The 19,472-nt window shown below is 44.4% G+C and overlaps 1 long non-coding RNA gene across 1 annotated transcript in view; it reads left to right on the plus strand.

Moving 5' to 3' along the window:
* The first annotated feature begins 1,375 nt into the window (after nucleotides 1–1,375).
* LOC138739951 (uncharacterized) overlaps nucleotides 1,376–19,472 on the plus strand; it is a 35,468-nt gene continuing 17,371 nt past the window's right edge. Inside the window, exon 1 of the long non-coding RNA XR_011342602.1 lies at nucleotides 1,376–1,774. This is a non-coding gene — a long non-coding RNA (uncharacterized lncRNA). The remainder of the gene's footprint in view (nucleotides 1,775–19,472) is intronic.

Here is a 19,472-nt window from a genome sequence, read left to right on the forward strand (position 1 = left end):
GTGGGTAAATTATTGGAAGACATTTTCAGAGACAGGATATATAGGCATTTGAACAGTCATGGGCTGATTAAGAATAGTCAGCATGGGTTTGTGCATGGTAGGTTATGTTTAACAAACCTTGTAGAGTTTTTCGAGGAGGTTACTAAGAAGATAGATGAAGGAAAAGCTGTGAATGTTGTCTACATGGACGTTAGTAAAACCTTTGACAAGGTCCTATATGGGAGATTGTTCAAAAGGTTATGACATGAGATATTCAAGGAGAGGTGGTAAACTGGATTTGAAATTGATTGTTAGGGAGAAAACAGAGGCTGGTAGTGAATTGTTGCTTCTCAGATTGAAGGCCTATGAATAGTGGTTTTCCTCAGGGATCTGTTGTTTATTGTATATATCAATGATCTGGATGATAATGTGGTGAATTGGATCAGCAAGTTTGGTAATGACACAAAGATAGGTGTTTGGGGTAGCAAGGAATATTTTCAAAGCTTGCAGAGGGATCTCCCAGCGAGGAGAATAGGCCAAAAAAATAGCACATAGAGTTTAATGCAGACTAGTGTGAGGTAATGCATTTTCGAAGGGCAAACCAAGGTAGGAGATATACAGTAAATGATAGGGTGCTGAGGAATGCAGAGGAGCTGAGAGATCTGGGAATACAAATACAGTAAAACCTCATTAGATCACAGTAGTTGGGGTTCAAGATTTCATACCATGTTACAGCCAGTTGTGGAACAGATGAATATATGTCAGAGTTCCCATGGATAATCAAACCCAAATATTACCAGTTTTCGAAGGATCCGCTATCTATAACTAACAATTTCAATGAAAGAAAGCAAGCACATTATTTTAATATTGACATCCTGAATTTTAATCAACGTATTTGGAAAGTTTGTGGTTCATAGACACCTGCGCTATAAACTATTCTGCAGATTAACGAATCATGTTCTAATGAGGTTTCAGTGCACATTATTCCCTGAAGATAGCACCGCATATGGACATGGTTGTAAAGAAAGTTTTTGGTAGCTTTGCCTTTATAAATCAAAGAATTTAATATAGGAGTTGGGATGTAATGTTGAAGTTTGGCGAGGCCAAATTTGGAATATTGTGTGCAGTTCTAGGCTCCTAACTACAGGAAGGATATCCATAAGATTGAAAGAGTGCAGGGAAGATTTGCTATGATGTTGCAGGGACTTGATGAGATGAATTGCAGGGTAAGATTAATGAGGGTGTAGCACCTCACCAGAGGCTTAATCGAACTGGCTTGGGAAATTCCAAGTGACATCATGATGTCACAATGTAATGACGTCATTTGGAATGTGTGGCATTTTAAAAAAACTGTGTGTGACCGTTTAAGTAAATGACTTTTACTGAATTTGACTACATCTAATCATTTCCTCATTCTTAATTTCGTACTGCAACACAGTTGCTATATTGTGATCCCAATTGGCCCAAACAGATTCAGGACCCAACATGGAAAATGTAGTGATTTTGCTCAAATTGCCTATCTTTTGGACAACTCAGCCTGAAGTTTGGTTTGGGCAGGCTGAGGCACAGTTCCACATTCGCAAGGTTGAAGTAGATGCCACTAAGTACTATCATGTGGTAAGCATCCTCCACCAGGACCCAGCCAGTTGAGTAGTGGATTTCCTTCAGGACCCACCAGCTCTTGACAAGTATGAAGCCAAAAGAGCCCTCCTTCTCTCGATTTACAGTATTTCATGGTCCAAGTGAGCTTCATGGTTCCAGGGTTAACTGTAAACACTGCCAAGCACAAATGCAGGTAATCCTCTATCAAGTTCTTGGGACATTAGATCAGTAGCCGGGGTGTTGTTCCATTGCCTAATCAATAGCCTGGTGGACCATACCCTTTGGAGTTAATAAATGACACGTGGCACTGGGAGATGGCCATAGGCCTCACTTGTTCCTTGGCAATTGTTCTTAGAGAAGACATCCACCTCATGTTGGCTGATGAGGACATTGATAACCCTTGAACAGTGGTCGCCCATGCAGACATTCTGTGGTGCACAAAGCAGCAAGGTGCAAGGCCCACAGAAATTAGTGCTACATCACACCCAAAGACCCAGGCTCCATGAGTACCAGCGACGAGAGTGCACGTTCACCTGGACAAGCATGACTCCGTGACAACCACCTGATATATTTATCATCAACGTTGGGGTTCTGGAGCTTGCTGCTGCCAATACCTTTGCACTTTTACGGGAAACACCATGGCCAGTCTTTCCTAACGGCTGGCCACCATAACAGTATACTCTATGTCTGGGATGAGCACAAATTTCTAGTTGATACGGGTGCAGAGTTTACTATCCTTTCCCCCTTTGGGCTGTGACACCTGTACCAGGAGCCTGGGTCCGTCACTCAGTGCAGTGAATAACAGTTTGATTTGAATGTACTATATCCCTGAAATTCGGCGACAATAAGTTCACAGGGAAGTTCATTCTTGCTGCTGTGTCCCAGCCGTGCTGGGTGCCAACTTCCTCAGAGCCCACTCACTGAGGGTGAATTTAAAAGGGTGCCGGACTTTCCACCTTGGAAAAGTCAAACTACTTACCCTGCACCTAGACGACATGAAGTACTCGAACAACAAATTCGCCAAACTTCTTGCATTGTTTCCAGACATTGTCACTCCCTAGTTCTCCACTGCCACACCCAAACAGTATCACACGACACATCCTTACCTAAGGACCTCCTCTACACACCCAAGCCTGATGCCTGACAAGTTGTGGCTTGCAAAACAAGAGTTCTATGGTGGAACTTGGAATCATATGCATGTCTGATAGCCCATGGGCTTCCCTACTATATATGTTGCCCAAAGGTACGAGAGGCTGGAGACCTTGCAGGGATTACAGGCATCTTAATGACGTTACCATTGCAGACCACTTCCTTGTGCCCCATATACAGGATTTTACAGCTTATTTTCATTGGGCCAGGATATTATTTTTAAAATTGACTTGGTGCGTGGGTACCTCTGAATACCTGTAAGCCTGGAGGATGTGCCCAAGACTGCCATCAAAACAGCATTCAGCCTCCAAAATTTTGAGAATGCCTTTTGGACTGAAAAATGCTGCACAAACATTGCAATGACTGATGGATGCAATGGGCCATGGCATGGACTTCCTCTTCATATACTTGGACAGCCACTCCCACAAAGCAAACCTGCAGCATCTATGTTAACTCATCCATGGCCTGCAGGAGTTTGGGTTAACTGTAAACACTCCCAAGCACAAATGCAGGTAATCCTCTATCAAGTTCTTGGGACATTAGATCAGTAGCCGGGGTGTTGTTCCATTGCCTAGCAAGGTGGAAGCCATCCACAAATTGGTGAGGCCCATTATGATCAAAGGACTCCAGGAATTTGTGGGGATGGTCTATTTCTATTGTCACTTTCTACCCTCTGCAGCTCATATCATGAAATCCCTCTTTAACCTCATGTACAGCAATGCCAAGGAACTCAAATGGACAAAAGAGATGACGGTAGCATTCCAGTAGACTAAAAAAGCTATAGTGAAGGAAATGGATGCATCAACCGCCTTGACTATAGACGTCCATCACAGCAGTAGGAGGGGTCTTGGAACAGTACACCAATGGATAATGGAAGCCTCTAGCATTTTTTACTAGGCACTTCTGCCCTCTGGAAATTAAATACAGCACATTTGATAGGGACCTGCTGGCACTGTACTTAGCGGTCAGACACTTCCACTATTTTTTGGAAGGCAGGGACTTCATGTTTTTTACTGACCATAAACTGCTAATATTCAGCTTCACAAAGGCATCAGATCCTTGACTAGCCTGTCAGAAATTCCACCTATCTTACATATTTGAGTTTTCAACTGGGATTAAGCATATCTCCAGTAAGAGTAATGTGGTGGCTGTTGGCTTGTCCCACTCCTCTGTTCAAGTAGTATGTGCCCTCCCTCTGGGTATAGACTACATGTCATTTACCAAACCTCAGCACCAGGACAACAAACTTCCAGCTTATAGAACTGCTGTCTCGAGTCTGCAACTCAAGGATGTAGCCTTTGGGCCACTTTTCCACTGGTCAACTTTACCCTATTGCCCCTGTTGCATGGAGATGTTGCATTTTTGATGCCATTTACAGTCTGTCCCACCCTCCATTCGAGCGAGAGTTGGCCTGATATCCAACAAGTTTGTATGGCATAGATTCAAAAATCAGGTTGCATACTGGGCAAGGACTTGCACGGACTGCCTATCTGAAAAAGTGCAAAGGCACAAGAAGGCACCGCTTCAGCCTTTCCAGCCACCACAGTGCATAGTTGACCATGTGCATGACAGCATTGTTGTCCCACTTCCGGTATTACAAGCGTCTAGGTACTTATTAACGGTCATTAACAGATTCACTAGGTGGCTGGAGATGGTTCTTGTGATGGATTCATCAATTGATTTATGTGCCAGAGCTTTTATTTCTGTCTGGGTATCTTGGTTCAGCCTACCCTCACACGTCACCTCTGACAGAGGCCTACAGTTAATCTCTGCAGTCTGGGACGTTTTGTTGCGACAGCATGGAATGCAGCTTCACCACACAATAGCTTACCACCCGCAGTCAGATGGCTTGGTTCCATAAGCACATGAAGGCTGCCCTGATGGCCCACATCCATGGAACTGATTGGGCAGATGAGCTGCCATGGATCCTCCTGGAAATAAAAACTGCATCCCAAGGAGGATCTTAACTCCTCATCAGCCAAGCTAGTTTACAGACCACTGTTCATTGTACCTGGGGAGTTCATGCCCGCAGCACATGGACGGGAGGTGCCACTGACTCAAGTCTTAAGCAGACTGTGGGAGCAACTTGGAAAATTGGTCCAAGTTCCCACGTTAAGGCATGGAACAATGACACCCTTCATCCCAAATGAACTCCTGGACTGTGAGTTTGTGTTTGTGCAAAGAGGTGCACATGAGCTACCCTTACAGAGGCCGTATGAGGGCCACTTCAGACTGCTATGAAACAATTGTACAACTTGTGTATTGGACATTGTGGAGGTATCTCGAGATATGTACGCTTGATAACTAAAGCCCACTCATCTTGACTTTGATCGGCCCTTGCCACAACCTCTGATGTGAAGGCACGGACAACCATCCAAAAACGGTGGACAGTAATAACACCAAGGGTTTATCCTCACATCGCCAGTTCTGCGGGGGTGGGGGGGGGGCTTGTAGCAGCTCACCAGAGGCTTAATAGAACCAGCTCGATTCTGAGTGACACCATGACATTACAATAAGATGACATTGTTTGGAATGCTTGGGGTTTAAAAGCTGTGTGTGACTGAGAAAATTACTTTTACTGGACTCGACTAAGTCTGATCATTTTCTCGTTCTTCATTTTGCACTGCATCACAGGCTACAAGGGGATATTTGATAGAGATTTACAAGATCTAGAGAGGTCGAGACAGGGTGGATGCGAGTAGGCTTTTTTTTCACAGTTTGGGGGAGATAAATATTAAAGATCATAGTTTTAAGCTGCTCGGGGAAAAGTTTGGGGGAACATTAGGGTGGGAGTGTAGAACTGAGCTGCAATCTGATGTGGTAAAAATATTGAGGAGGAGGAATTCCTTGAATGTTTACGGGATGGTTATCTAGACCAATATGTCGAGGAACCAACTCGGGAGCAGGCCATTTTAGATTGGGTATTATGCAATGATAAGGGGCTAATCTACAATCTTGTTGTACGAGGCACTTTGGGTAGGAGCGATCACAATATGATCGAATTCTCACTCGACATGGAGAGCGATGAAATTAAAACTGAGACTAAGGTCCTGAATTTAAATAAAGGGAATTATGATGATATGAGACGGGAGTTAAGTAAGATTGATTGGGTGGTGTTTATGGGGGAGTTGACTGTGGATAGACAATGGAAAGCATTCACAGATCTAATGGAGAAATTGCAAAAATCGTTTATACTGGTTTGGCATAAAAATAAACCAAAAAAGGTGACTCAACCGTGGATAACAAGGGAAATTAGAGACAGCATTAGGACCAAAGAGAGAGCATATCAATTGGCCAGAAAAAGTACCAAAACCGAAGACTGGGAGCAGTTCAAGATGCACCAAAGGAGGACAAAGGGATTAATCAAGAGAGCAAAAATAAATTACGAAAGTAAGCTTGCGGCAAATATAAAATCCGACTGCAAAAGCTTTTATAAATATGTCAAGAGGAAAAGATTGGTGAAATCCAGAGTAGGTCCTTTGCAGTCGGAATCAGGGGAATATATAATGGGGAATAAGGAAATGGCAGAGCAATTAAATTCTTACTTTAGTTCTGTTTTTACAAGAGAGGATACAAATAACCTCCCAAGGATGTTGGGAAACATAGAGACTAATGCAAAGGAGGAACTGAAAGAAATCAGTATCTCTAAGGACATGGTCTTGGGGAAATTGATGGGATTGAAGGCAGATAAATCCCAATGGCCTGATAATCTACATCCTAGGGTACTTAAGGAAGTGGCCATTCAGATAGCAGATGCTTTAAGAATTATTTTCCAGAACTTGACAGACTCAGGATCAGTACCCATGGACTGGAGGGTAGATAATGTTACCCCACTATTTAAAAAGGTGGGTAGAGAAAAAGTGGGGAATTATAGGCCGGTGAGCCTTACATCAGTAGTGGGCAAAATGATGGAATCCATTATTAAGGATGTAATAGCGGAGCATATGACTAGCAGAGAAGGGATCAGACAGAGTCAAGATGGATTTACAAAAGGTAAATTGTGCTTGACAAATCTATTGGAATTCTTTGAGATGGTGACAGGTAAAATAGATGGGGAGAGCCAGTGGATGTGGTATACCTGGACTTCCAAAAGGCCTTCGATAAGGTCCCGCATAAATGACTGGCTTATAAAGTCAAGGCTCATGGGATTGGGGGAAAAGTATTGATGTGGATTGAGAACTGGCTGGCAGGTAGAAGACAGAGAGTTGGGATAAATGACTCGTTTTCTGAGTGGCAGGCGGTGACCATTGGGGTGCCACAGGAATCTGTACTGGGACCCCAGCTGTTCACAATTTACATTAATGATTTGGATGAGGGGATTGGATGTAATATCTCCAAATTTGAAGATGACACTAAGCTAGGAGGGATTGTGTGCATGGAAGAGGGGGTCAGGAAGCTCCAGCGTGATTTGGATAAATTGAGAGACTGGGCAGATACATGGCAAATGCTCTACAATGTGGATAAATGTGAGGTTATCCACTTTTGTAATACACACCGGAGGGCAGATTACTATTTGAATGGCAATAGATTAAGTGATGGGGAAGTGCAGGGAGACTTAGGGGTACTTGTACACCAGTCTCTGAAGGCGAGCATGCAGGTACAGCAGGCGGTTAAAAAGGCAAATGGTATGTTGGCCTTTATATCAGAAGGGTTTGAGTATAGGAACAAAGATACCTTACTGCAGCTGTACAGGGCCTTGGTGAGACCTCACCTGCAGTATTGTGTGCAGTTTTGGTCACCTTATCTAAAGAAGGATGTTCTTGCAATGGAGGGAGTGCAGAGGCGATTCACCAGGCTGATACCTGGAATGGCAGGAATGACTTATGAGGAAAGATTGCGCAAATTGGGATTGTACTCGCTGGAGTTTAGAAGATTGAGAGGGGATCTCGTAGAGACCTATAAAATTCTGGCAGGACTGGACAGAATGGATGCAGATGGGATGTTTCCAATGATGGGAAAATCCAGAACCCGGGGCCATGGTTTGAGGATAATAGGCAAACCATTTAGGACCGAGATGAGGAGGAATTTCTTGACCCAGAGGGTGGTGAATCTGTGGAATTCATTGCCACAGAGGGCAGTAGAGTCAGGTTCATTAAAAATATTTAAGAGGGAATTAGATATATTTCTTCAGTATAAGGGTATTAAAGGTTACGGAGAGAAGGCGGGGACGGGGTATTGAACTTTAAGATCAGCCCTGATCTCGTTGAATGGCAGAGCAGGGTTGAAGGGTCAAATGACCTACTCCTGCTCCTATCTTCTATGTTTCTATGATCGTGTGTTTCAAGAATATATTGGATAGATACATGGATGGGGGAGGCCTAGTGGGGTTATGGAATGGGAGCAGGTCAGTGCAATTAGGGAGAAGACGTTTGGCACAGACTAGAGGGGGAAAAAAATTGCCTTTTTTCTGTTCTGTAGCATTCTATGGTTCTCTGTTTCTATGGGATCTACCTGAGGCAGCTTGTTATCAACAGTTTTGCTATCAACATTGTTCACTGGTTAGGATTTGGTCATATTAGAGTCAAACACTTTTGATGTAATATTGAAGGAGACCTCACAGGTGCTGCAAAGACATATTTCTACATAAATATATATTTTTTTTGTAAAACTCAAAATGATTGGACTGATACTGCAACAATAACAAGGTCTTTTTTCTGACAAAATGTCTCACACCTGAAACATTCATTAATTTTCTCTTACTACAGGGGCTACTGAGCCTTTCCCAGCATTTTATTTTAAATTTTCGATATGATGACTGCAAGATGAAAATCCCACATCCATGCTTTACATGTCACTTGACACCATATGAGTCCATGTTCTTTTATATTAACAAGGAAGATATAAAAGAGGTGGCATGGTTACCATAGGAGTTAGTGCAATACTATTACAGCACCAGTATTTGAATCCAGCGCTGTCTGTAAGAAGTACGTACATTCTCCCTGTAACTGTACGGGTTTCCTTTGGGTGCTCTGCTTTCCTTTCACCTTTCAAAGATGTATGCGGTTATTCACAAATAATTATATTTAGGCGGCGCAAGCTCATGAGCTGGAAAGGCCTGTTGCTGTGCTGTATCTCTAAATTAAAAAAAAAACACAAAATTAATTGAAAAACTTGATTTTCCTTTATGTTTGATACCTTGTTCAGAAGGAAGCATGTAGGCCACGAAAGAATGGAATATAATTTGATTTCTAAGCAGTAGTTGTACTTACAAAACCAAGAGACTCTGAAATATTGGTTGGTTAATCAGGTTGAACGGAGGAAATTTATTCCTGTGCAGCAGCACAAATATGGTGATAATTACCCAGCAGATATTTTACATCTTTCAATGTTTATTTTGCTTCTTGACACGAATACAGCTCCTTTTGTTTGATTTATCTAATTTTCAACTGGCATCTTCAGCCGCTAGCCTCTCACCAGAATTTAGTAGGCAGTCCCCAGGTTAAAAATGAGTTCTGTACCTAGGTCTGTCTTTAATTCGAATTTGCATGCAAACCAGAACAGGTACATACGGTCCTTATTTGGCATCAATTAGTTAAATGTTTATCTAAGTGTATAGTATATATAGTGTATATTTTCCAATAACACTAAAACATTTTAAGCATTAATAATACAATATATAATAATACAGGAAATACTGTATAGTACTCTTTGGCTTGGCTTCGCGGACGAAAATTTATGGAGGGGGTAAATGTCCACGTCAGCTGCAGGCTCATTTGTGGCTGACAAGTCCGATGCGGGACAGGCAGACACGGTTGCAGCGGTTGCAGGGGAAAATTGTGAATACTGTACTGTACTGTACGCAATAATAAAAATAACTACATAGTGTCATAAGATCACGAGTAAAATTTAACTCTCACAGGAGAAGATGATAGAAATATGGCTGCAGTACATTTCAGGTACTTTCAATGGCAACACCCCTGACCGCAAGGCCCTCTCACATCTTTGCTCCTTCTAATCCGCGCTTGGCTCCTTCACTCACTCCTTGCTTATTCCCTTTCCTCCTCAGTAGCACAATTGGACTTTAAGGCTGAACTGCCATTTTACGGGGCTGAGTGGCAGACCCACGCCCAACCATGGTGGTTCTGGAGGTGTCGCGATGGCACACACTGCTTCTTTGCCTCCCTCACTCAGTCCTTCCCCTCTGCTGGGCCAATGGAAAACAAGCTCTGCTCAAATTGGAAGCAGAGATTACTTTCCTTCCAACCACCTTGTCGGTTCATACAGGTTGCTCATAAATCAGACGTTTTCAACCCGGGGTCTGACTGTATCATTCTTAATATTGCTTCACTACATCATGAGTATATGCTGGTACTTTACTCTTTAGGCAGAAGGTGGCAGGATCTACATTAAACATACTGTCTCCAATTGGTGCTTGTTGGCATTTCTCCTTATATCCTCCATTTGATCAAGAGTGCTAGAAATAAAAGCAGGGCTTTACCATTAAGCTCATCAAACCATACCACCATTCTATATGATTATGACTGATCATTTAGCTTTACTGTCACTTTCCTATGCTAATCCATATAATTTCATTCATTTACCATCCAAGCATCTTTGAGTCTTTTTTTTAAAAATATATTTTACAGTTGAGCTACTACAATGGATAGTAATCCATTGGGGTAAAATATTCCAAAGATTCAGTATCCTCTGGGTGAAGAAGTTCTTTTTCATCTCAAGCTCAAATGGCCAATTCATTTTTTTAATTGAGATCATACTCACTGGTTCTAGATATCCAGACATCAGGAACATCATCCTTGTCAAGCCCTATAAGACATTTATATTTAAGTTTGCACAGTATAATTAGCATAGTGGTTAGTGCAACACCTTTACAATGCCAGAGATTGGGAGGAGATCGAAACCCATGCTGGCTCTAAGGAGTTTGTACATTCTCCCTGTGTTTGCATGTGTTTTCCCCGGGAACTCTGGTTTCCTCCCATCATTCAAAACACACCGGAGATTGTAGGTTAATTGGGTATAAATTAGGTAGCACAGACTGGTGGGCCAAAATGGACTGCTACTGTGCTGTATGTCTAAATTAAAAAATAAAAATAAAAATAAAAGAACTAATAATGACAATATCTAACAAGAGAAAATACAGCTATCATCCCTAACATTCAATGACATTATCTTCCCTGAATAGCCGTAATCAATATCTTGGAAGTTATCACTGACCAGAAACTGAAATGGAATTGTCAAATTTCAAAAAATTGCTTAAAAAGCATGTGAGAGATTAGGAATCCCACGGCGAGCAGCTCACTTTTAACTCTCCGAAGCCTGGGTGACATCTTCAAGGCTCAAATCAGGAGTGTGATGAAATATTCCACCAATCATAGAGGTCACATCTCTAGCACAGAGGCTGGATTCTCTAGGTCAGAAGGGAAGGGTGGGGGAGAGCTATGGGGACTCATTGGTTTGGACAGGAGATAGGAGGTTTGGTGAATTAGATTGAAGCTCCAGGATGGTATGTTGCCTCCCAGGTGCCAAGGTTATGGATGTCTCTGATCGAGTTCACAACATTCTGGAGCGGGAGGGTAAGCAGTTGGATGTGGTGGTCCATGTGGGGATCAATGACATAAATAGGCACAAGGATGAGATCCTGAAGAGGGAATATAGGGAGTTAGGAAAGAAATTAAAAAGAAAGACCTCAAGCATGGTAATCTCAGGATTGCTGCCTGTGCCACATGCCAGAGAGGGCAGGAACAAGAAGTTGTGGCAGATGAACGCATGGCTGAAGAGTTAGGCAGGGGTTCAGATTTGTTGATCATTGAAATCTCTTCTGGGGAAGGTCTCACCTGTACAAAAAGGTCAGGCTGAACCTGAACTGGAAAGGGACAAATATCCTGTTGGGCAGGTTTGCTAGAGCAATTGGGGAGGGATTAAACTAGTTTGGCCGGGGGATGGGAATCAGAATGTGAGTGCAGGAACTAGGGTAGCAGGACAAAAGCATGATGCCATGAGCTCAGTTGGTGAGGAAGTACAAGCAGGGTAAAAAAAACAAAGATAGCCAGTTAGGGGAGAAGTCATGTGATGGAGTAGTGGCTGGTCGGGTTGAACCAGCCCTCTCCAGAAAAAAAGAAAAAAGTTTGGAAAAGACAGAGCTCAACGAATATAAAACTCAAGAAATAGAAGATGAAGTTACAGAGAAGAACAAGAAGATGGCACCCAAGAAAGAAAAAGTAAGAACAATGGGAAAAAAATAAGAAAAATCACCGGAGAAGAAAAAAGAAGGCCTTACCTGCACGAAGGAGCAGGGAGCTGCGGTGGTGAAGAGCACCCGATCTCTGTGGTTTGGTTCGCGACCTCCCAACCGGTGTATTCCAAAAATGGCTCTCGGAGCCAAACAAAAGTGTGCAATCAAAGGAAAAAGTGAACACTGGTGGGAGGGGGGCTCAGCCAAGGAGCTCACAGTTACAACACGACCAGCTGAGGGACACCCGGCATCAGGGCGCTCAGCTGGAGGATAAAAACAACGCGAGCAAAGGAGCGAGGAGTCGGATGAGGGAGAACGATAGCAGGGTGACCGACAACAAGAAGATTAACAGCAGGAGGCCCGACAGACAGACAGCCCGTGAAAGGAAGACCAACAGCAAGAGGCACAGCAAGAGGAGGCCTGACAAAGACATAGAAGTAATTCATCAGGAAAAACAGAACAGACACAGATACAGAAGAAGAGGAAGAAGAAGACCACAATCTTCACAGGGAAATAGAGGTAAAACAGATGGACAAAATATAGATAAAGCCTTTTTGAAGAACAAATAAGATCATTAAAAGAATGGTTATTATTAGAATTTAGTGCAATTAAAAGAAAAATGAAAAGAGCAGAAGATAAAATGCAAAGTTTAGAACTGGTCATGACAGAAATAGGGAAAAGAGTAGAAAATCTGGAGGAGCGGGAAACTGCTGTAGAAATGGAAGTAAATGATTTAAGAGAAAAATTGGAAGAAAGTGACAAAAAAATTAAAGAGACACAAGAGTTGTTATCTCGGAAAATTTATATTTTGGAAAACTATAGTAGGCAAAACAACATAAAATAGTGGGCATGAAGGAGGGTGAAGAAGGCGCAGACATGAAGGAATTTATAAAAGGATAAATCCCGAGGGTTTTGGGAATGACAAAATTACATGAAGAAATGGAAATAGAAAGGGCACACAGAGCACTAGTACTAAAACCGCAGACACATCAAAAACCAAGATCCATCTTAGTAAAATTAAGATATACGACAAGAGAAAATATGCTAGAGTGGGAAAGGAATAAAGTTAGAGAAGATAATAAGCAATTGAAATATAAGGGACAAAAAATATTTTTTTACCCAGACATGTTTTCAACTCTTAAAGAAAAGGAAGGAATTTAATACAACAAAAACAATTTTATGGAAAAGCGGTTATAAATTCATGTTAAGACATCCAGCCGTACTTAAAATATTTATACCTGGGGAGAAAAACAGACTGTTCTCAGATCCAGAGAAAGTACAAGAATTTGTAGAATGTTTGCAGGACAGAAGAAGAGACGAAGTGATGTAACAAGAAAGAAGACTGGTGATAAAGTATATATAATGATGTAAAAATAATGTATATGTAAAGAACTAAAGATGGAAAAGAGAAGGGAAGGAAGGAAGAAGGGGGAAGAAAAGAGAGCTTTGTTATATGTATAAATAAAAGTGTTTTGGGGGGGCTGGGGAGGGGGAGAGAATAACCGTCACTGCAAAATCAGTTGACGCTTGTGTGATAGTACAGGTCTATCACCAATGTACATAGTGTTTATAGTTACTGTATCTAGACTCTGCTTACAGCGATTGGCTGAGAGCTAAGCCACTCCTATTGTCTGGGCCTTAAAGGGTTGTGTCCCTAGCCAGGTCGGATCATTCCGGACTGGTCGGCCACCTGTGAAGAGCTCTGGTCTTTTGCTAATAAAAGCCTTGGTTTGGATCAACAAGTCTTTGGTTCTTTCGACGAGCTCTACAATTTTATTAGCAAAATAATTTTTTTTGAAAGGGATGGAGCGTTTAACTCGGCCAGAAAAACTTGATATCGACCCACAGTCAGCTACAGCCTTCAAAGCCTTTAACTTCTGGCTGCTGAACTTTGAAAACTTCCTGAGATTCATTCAGGTAGAGGAGGATAACCAGCGTCTAACAGCATTGCTGTCTATGGTGTCCTTGAGAGTCTACGAGAACATCCAGGATGAGACCACTTACACCGCAGCCATAAAGGTACTGAAAGGACTGTATGATCAACCGGTGAACAGAGTTCATGCCCGGCTCGTGCTTGCGTCGAGGAAGCAACAGCCCGGTGAGTCCAGCAGGGCATATTTACAAGTATTAAAGGCATTGGGCAAGGACTGTAACTGTGTGGAGAAAACTGCTGCCGAGATCACAAATGATCTTGTCCGGGATGCCTATGTGGCCGGGCTCCGATCGAATGAAGTGAGGCTGCGCTTGCTCGAACAAGGGGTAGAAAAACTAGAGGACGTGGCCCGGATTGCAATCACAATGGAGGATGCAGCCTTAAAGTCCACCGAGCTCTCTAGGGACTGGACCCCACATTCTGATGTGAGTAGAGTGCCCTTCTACCCTACCCCTGACGGCCTGTTGGCTGCTGCTACCCTGCCCCGTGCGAACCCGAAATGTTATTTCTGCGGGAGGGACAAGCACAGCAGATCCCAGTGTCCAGCAAGAAAAGCCAGGTGCCAGAAGTGCCTTAAAAAGGGCCACTTTGCTGCAGTCTGTAGGTCTAAAATGGCCGCCAGCAAACACAGTGCCTCGTGTGAAGCCCAATCGCCGCTTTCCTATTCAAACTCTTCTTCCCCAGAGCTCTCGTCCAATGAGAGTGAGGACTCCCCTGCACGGCAACGCCTGACGTCACGGAGACGCCAAACCCGGAAGGGGCAACCCACCGTCGCAACCATGGTGATGGCCCGCCTCTCGCCCCCGTGCGGAACACTTGACACTACCGCCGCTGCTGCTGCCGCCGCCACCACCACAGCCACCCCCGGGGCCGACGCTACCGCCGCTGCTGCCGCCGCCACAGCCACCCCCGAGGCCGACGCTACCGCCGCTGCTGCCGCCGCCACAGACACCCCCGGGGCCGACGCTACCGCCGCTGCTACCGCCGCCACAGCCACCCCCGGGGACGCTGCTGCCGCCGCCACAGCCACCCCCGGGGCCGACGCTTCCGCCGCTGCTGCCGCCGCCACATCCACCCCTGCGGCCAACCAGGTGCTCACCTTAGCGTCCATAGCTGATGACCGCCAGGGCCCGACCGCCGCGACCAACGACCTACCCACCGCCAATCGCGAGTAACTCCAAACCCCAATACTTACTATTCACCCGCCAACGCCGCCACAACAGCACTTCCGGGAGGTCCTCCAACCTGCTCCTCGAGCGTTGACTACGTCATCCCGTTGCGTGACGTCATCCCGTTGCGTGATGTCATCGCGCAAAGCTCCCCTGTCAACTGCTTCAATAACACTGAACCAGCAATGCTCTCATCCCCTCACTAAAGCAATGGAACTGATTAAAGTGCATGGACACTACACCAATTGCTTATTTGACTCTGGGTCAACTGACAGTTTTATCCAGCCAGATCTGGCCCTCCGTTGGGGACTTGACATTATTCCCACTACCCAGAGGATTTCATTAGCGATGAGGTCGCACTCGACTGGGATAAAGGGGTATTGCATCGCCACGCTGGAAGTACAGGGTGTGACGGTCACCCACTTCAAATTATTCGTCCTTCCCCAATCATTGTAGAGCTCGTCGAAAGAACCAAAGACTTGTTGATCCAAACCAAGGCTTTTATTAGCAAAAGACCGGAGCTCTTCACAGGTGGCCGACCAGTCCGGAATGATCCGACCTGGCTAGGGACACAACCCTTTAAGGCCCAGACAATAGGAGTGGCTTAGCTCTCAGCCAATCGCTGTAAGCAGAGTCTAGATACAGTAACTATATACACTATGTACATTGGTGATAGACCTGTACTATCACATTCACCCCTTCTTGGAGAATTGACCCTGGAAAAAAAACAAAAACGAGGGAGAGAATGAAAGGAAGGGGTAGGTCAAGGACTGTAGCGGTCAGGGGGTCTGACCATCCGGCGTGACCGCCGTGGTGCCGGGATTGGGGTCACTGGAGTGGTGTTGCCAGCGGGCTCGTCGGGAGCGATTGCTCCGTCGCTCAATTCCCCAATCGTTTTGTCGGCAGGGTGGCCTGGGTCATTGGGATGCTGTTGGTCCTTCTGTTGCGGCACGGGGCCTGGAGAAGGAGTTGGGGGGTTTGCTGGGTCTACCGCGTCCTGAGCTAGGTCCTGCACCGAAACAGTGTCCTCCCGCCCGTCTGGGAACTCCACGTATGCGTAATGTGGGTTCGCGTGGAGTAGAGTCACTCGGTCGACCAAGGGGTCGTTCTTTGAGTGCCGGACGTGGCGTCGCAAACGGACGGGGCCAGGGACGGTGAGCCATGCCGGTACAGTGGTTCCCGATTCGGATTTCCTCGGGAAAAGGAACATCCTTTCGTGGGGGGTGGCATTTGTTGCAGTACATAGGATGGAGCGGATGGAGTGTAAAGCACTAGTGAGAACCTCCTGCCAGTGAGAGGTGGGGAGACCTTTAGACCGGAGAGCCAGTGTAACCGCTCTCCATATGGTGGCATTCTCCCTCTCGACCTGGCCATTACCGCGTGGGTTATAGCTCGTGGTCCTCCTTGAAGCAATACCACACTCCAGAAGGTACTGTTGCAGCTCTGCACTCATGAATGAGGACCCCCTATCACTGTGGATGGAATTGGGGTACCCGAAGATGGTGAAAATACTGTGAAGGGCCTGTATCACTGAGGTGGCAGTGGTGTCTGGGCAGGCTACAGTGAATGGGAAGCGGGAGTACTCGTAAGGATGTAGGTATTACGGTTGGTCGACGGTAGGGGCCCCTTAAAGTCTACACTAAGACGCTCGAAGGGGCGGGTGGCTTTGATAACGTGGGAGTTATCCGGACGGAAGAAGTGGGGCTTGCATTCAGCGCACACCGAGCAGGCTCGGGTCATGGAGCGGATCTCCTCGACTGTGTAGGGTAAGTTGCGCGCCTTGACAAAGTGAGCAAACCTAGTGACCCCTGGATGACAGAGCGCCTCATGGAGTTTCCGTAGTCTGTCCATCTGTATGCTGGCGCACGTCCCCCTGGAGAGCGCGTCAGGCGGGTCGTTGAGCTTACCAGGCCGGTACAGGTTGTCATAGTTAAAGGTGGAGAGTTCGATTCTCCATCTGGCGATTTTGTCGTTTTTTTATCTTACCACGCTGGGTGTTGCTGAACATGAAGGAGACCGCGCGTTGATCAGTCAACAGTGTAAAGCGCCTCCCAGCGAGGTAATGTCTCCAACGACGCACCGCTTCAACTATGGCCTGGGCCTCCTTCTCGATCGAGGAGTGTCTACTCTCCGGACCCTGGAGGGTTCTGGAGAAGAAGGCTACAGGCCGACCGGCCTGGTTCAAGGTGGCTGCCAGGGCGAAGTCGGATGCATCGCTCTCGACTTGAAACGGGACAGACTCATCGATCGCGTGCAGCGTCGCAGCAGCGATGTTGCAAACCAAATGGAAAGGGAAGTTGTGGTTGCCTGGCAAGGGATAAGAGGCAACTGAGAGAGGAGGGGTGCATTTGGGGTTAAGGTGTTATTGGGTGTGGGAATTGTTGGAGTATTTTATGTTTTAAATGTGTTGTCATACATTGAGTTTAAAAAGGGAAAACTAAAAGATAAAAATGGGAAAAAAGGGGGATAGAGGTGGCCAGGAGGAGAAAAAGAGTTCTGAACAAGATATAAGATGGCCACATTGAACTATATAACTATAAGCATTAATGGAATACATAACCAAATTAAAAGGAAGAGGCTACTAAATTTACTGAAAAAAGAAAAAAAAAATAGATTATAGCATTTTTGCAGGAAATGCATCTAACTGAAGTGGAACATAACAAATTGAAGAGAAACTGGGTAGGACAGTATCATATAATTCAAAAGCTAGAGGTGTAGCCATATTAGTTAATAAAAATGTACCAATCAAGATAGAAGAGGAAATAACAGATCCAGCAGGGAGGTATGTAATGTTAAAGTGTCAGATATACTCAGAATTTTGGAATTTGCTCAATTTATATATACACCTAACAAGGAGGATCAAAAGTTTATGCAGGATATTTTTTTGAAGATTGCAGACACACAAGGAAATATATTGATAGGAGGGGATTTTAACCTTAATTTGCATCCATTGTTGGGTAAAACTGGACAAAAGACAAGCAAAAAGAATAAAATAGCCAAATTTATGGTTAAATCAATGAAGGAAATGAAACTTATGGATATATGGAGGATGCAGTACCCAAAAGAGAAGGAACATTCATATTATTTAAGTAGGCATAAAACATACTCAAGGACTGATTTTTTTTTTGTTGTCGGCCCATATTCAAAGGAGAGTTAGGAAAACTAAGTATAAAGCTAAACTACTTTCAGATCATTCACCCCTGATATTAGCAATAGAACTGGAGGACATCCCACAAAGAACATAGAGATGGAGGTTAAACTCCATGCTACTTAACCATATAACCATATAACCATATAACCATATAACCACTTACAGCACAGAACAGGCCAGTTCGGCCCTACTAGTCCATGCCATATCAAATCCCCACCTTCCTAGTCCCACTGACCAGTACCCCGTCCATACCCCTCTAGTCCCCTCCTATCCATGTAACGATCCAGTCTTTCCTTAAATGTAACCAATGATCCCGCCTCGACCACGTCTGCCGGAAGCTCATTCCACATCCCCACCACCCTTTGCGTAAAGAAATTTCCCCTAATGTTCCCCTTATAATTTTCCCCCTTCAACCTTAAACCATGTCCTCTAGTTTGAATCTCCCCCTTTCTTAATTAAAAAAGCCTATCCACATTGACTCTGTCTGTCTCTTTTAAAATCTTAAACACCTCTATCAAGTCCCCTCTCAATCTTCTATGCTCCAGAGAAAAAAGCGCCAGTCTACACAATCTTTCCCTGTAACTCAGACCCTGAAATCCTGTCAACATTCTCGTGAACCTTCTCTGCACTCTCTCTATTTTGTTTATATCTTTTCTATAATTTGGTGACCAAAACTGTACACAGTACTCCAAATTTGGCCTCACCAATGCCTTGTACAATTTCATCATAACCTCCCTACTCTTGAATTCAATACTCCGATTTATGAAGGCCAACATTCCAAATGCATTCTTCACCACACCATCTACCTGAGTATCAGCCTTGAGGGTACTATTTACCATAACTCCTAAATCCCTTTGTTGCTCTGCACTCCTCAATTGTCTACCATTCAATGACCTATATATGACCTATTTAAATTTGCCTTTCCAAAATGTAGCACCTCACATTTATCTGTATTAAATTCCATCAGCCATTTCTCAGCCCACACCTCCAGCCTTCCTAAATCACCTTTTAATCTACGGTAATCTACCTCACTGTCCACAACACCATCAATCTTTGTGTCATCCGCAAACTTGCTTATCCAATTCTCCACCCCTACATCCAGATCGTTAATATATATAACAAATAATAGTGGACCCAGAACCGAACCCTGAGGAACTCCACTAGTCACCGCCCTCCAATTGGACAAACAATTTTCTACCACTACTCTCTGTCACCTCCCATCCAACCACTGCTGAATCCATTTCACTACCTCTTTATTTATACCTAATGCCTCCACCTTTTTTCCTAACCTCATGTGGG

This window comes from Narcine bancroftii, chromosome 7, assembly GCF_036971445.1.
Source record: "Narcine bancroftii isolate sNarBan1 chromosome 7, sNarBan1.hap1, whole genome shotgun sequence".
NCBI lineage: Eukaryota > Metazoa > Chordata > Chondrichthyes > Torpediniformes > Narcinidae > Narcine > Narcine bancroftii.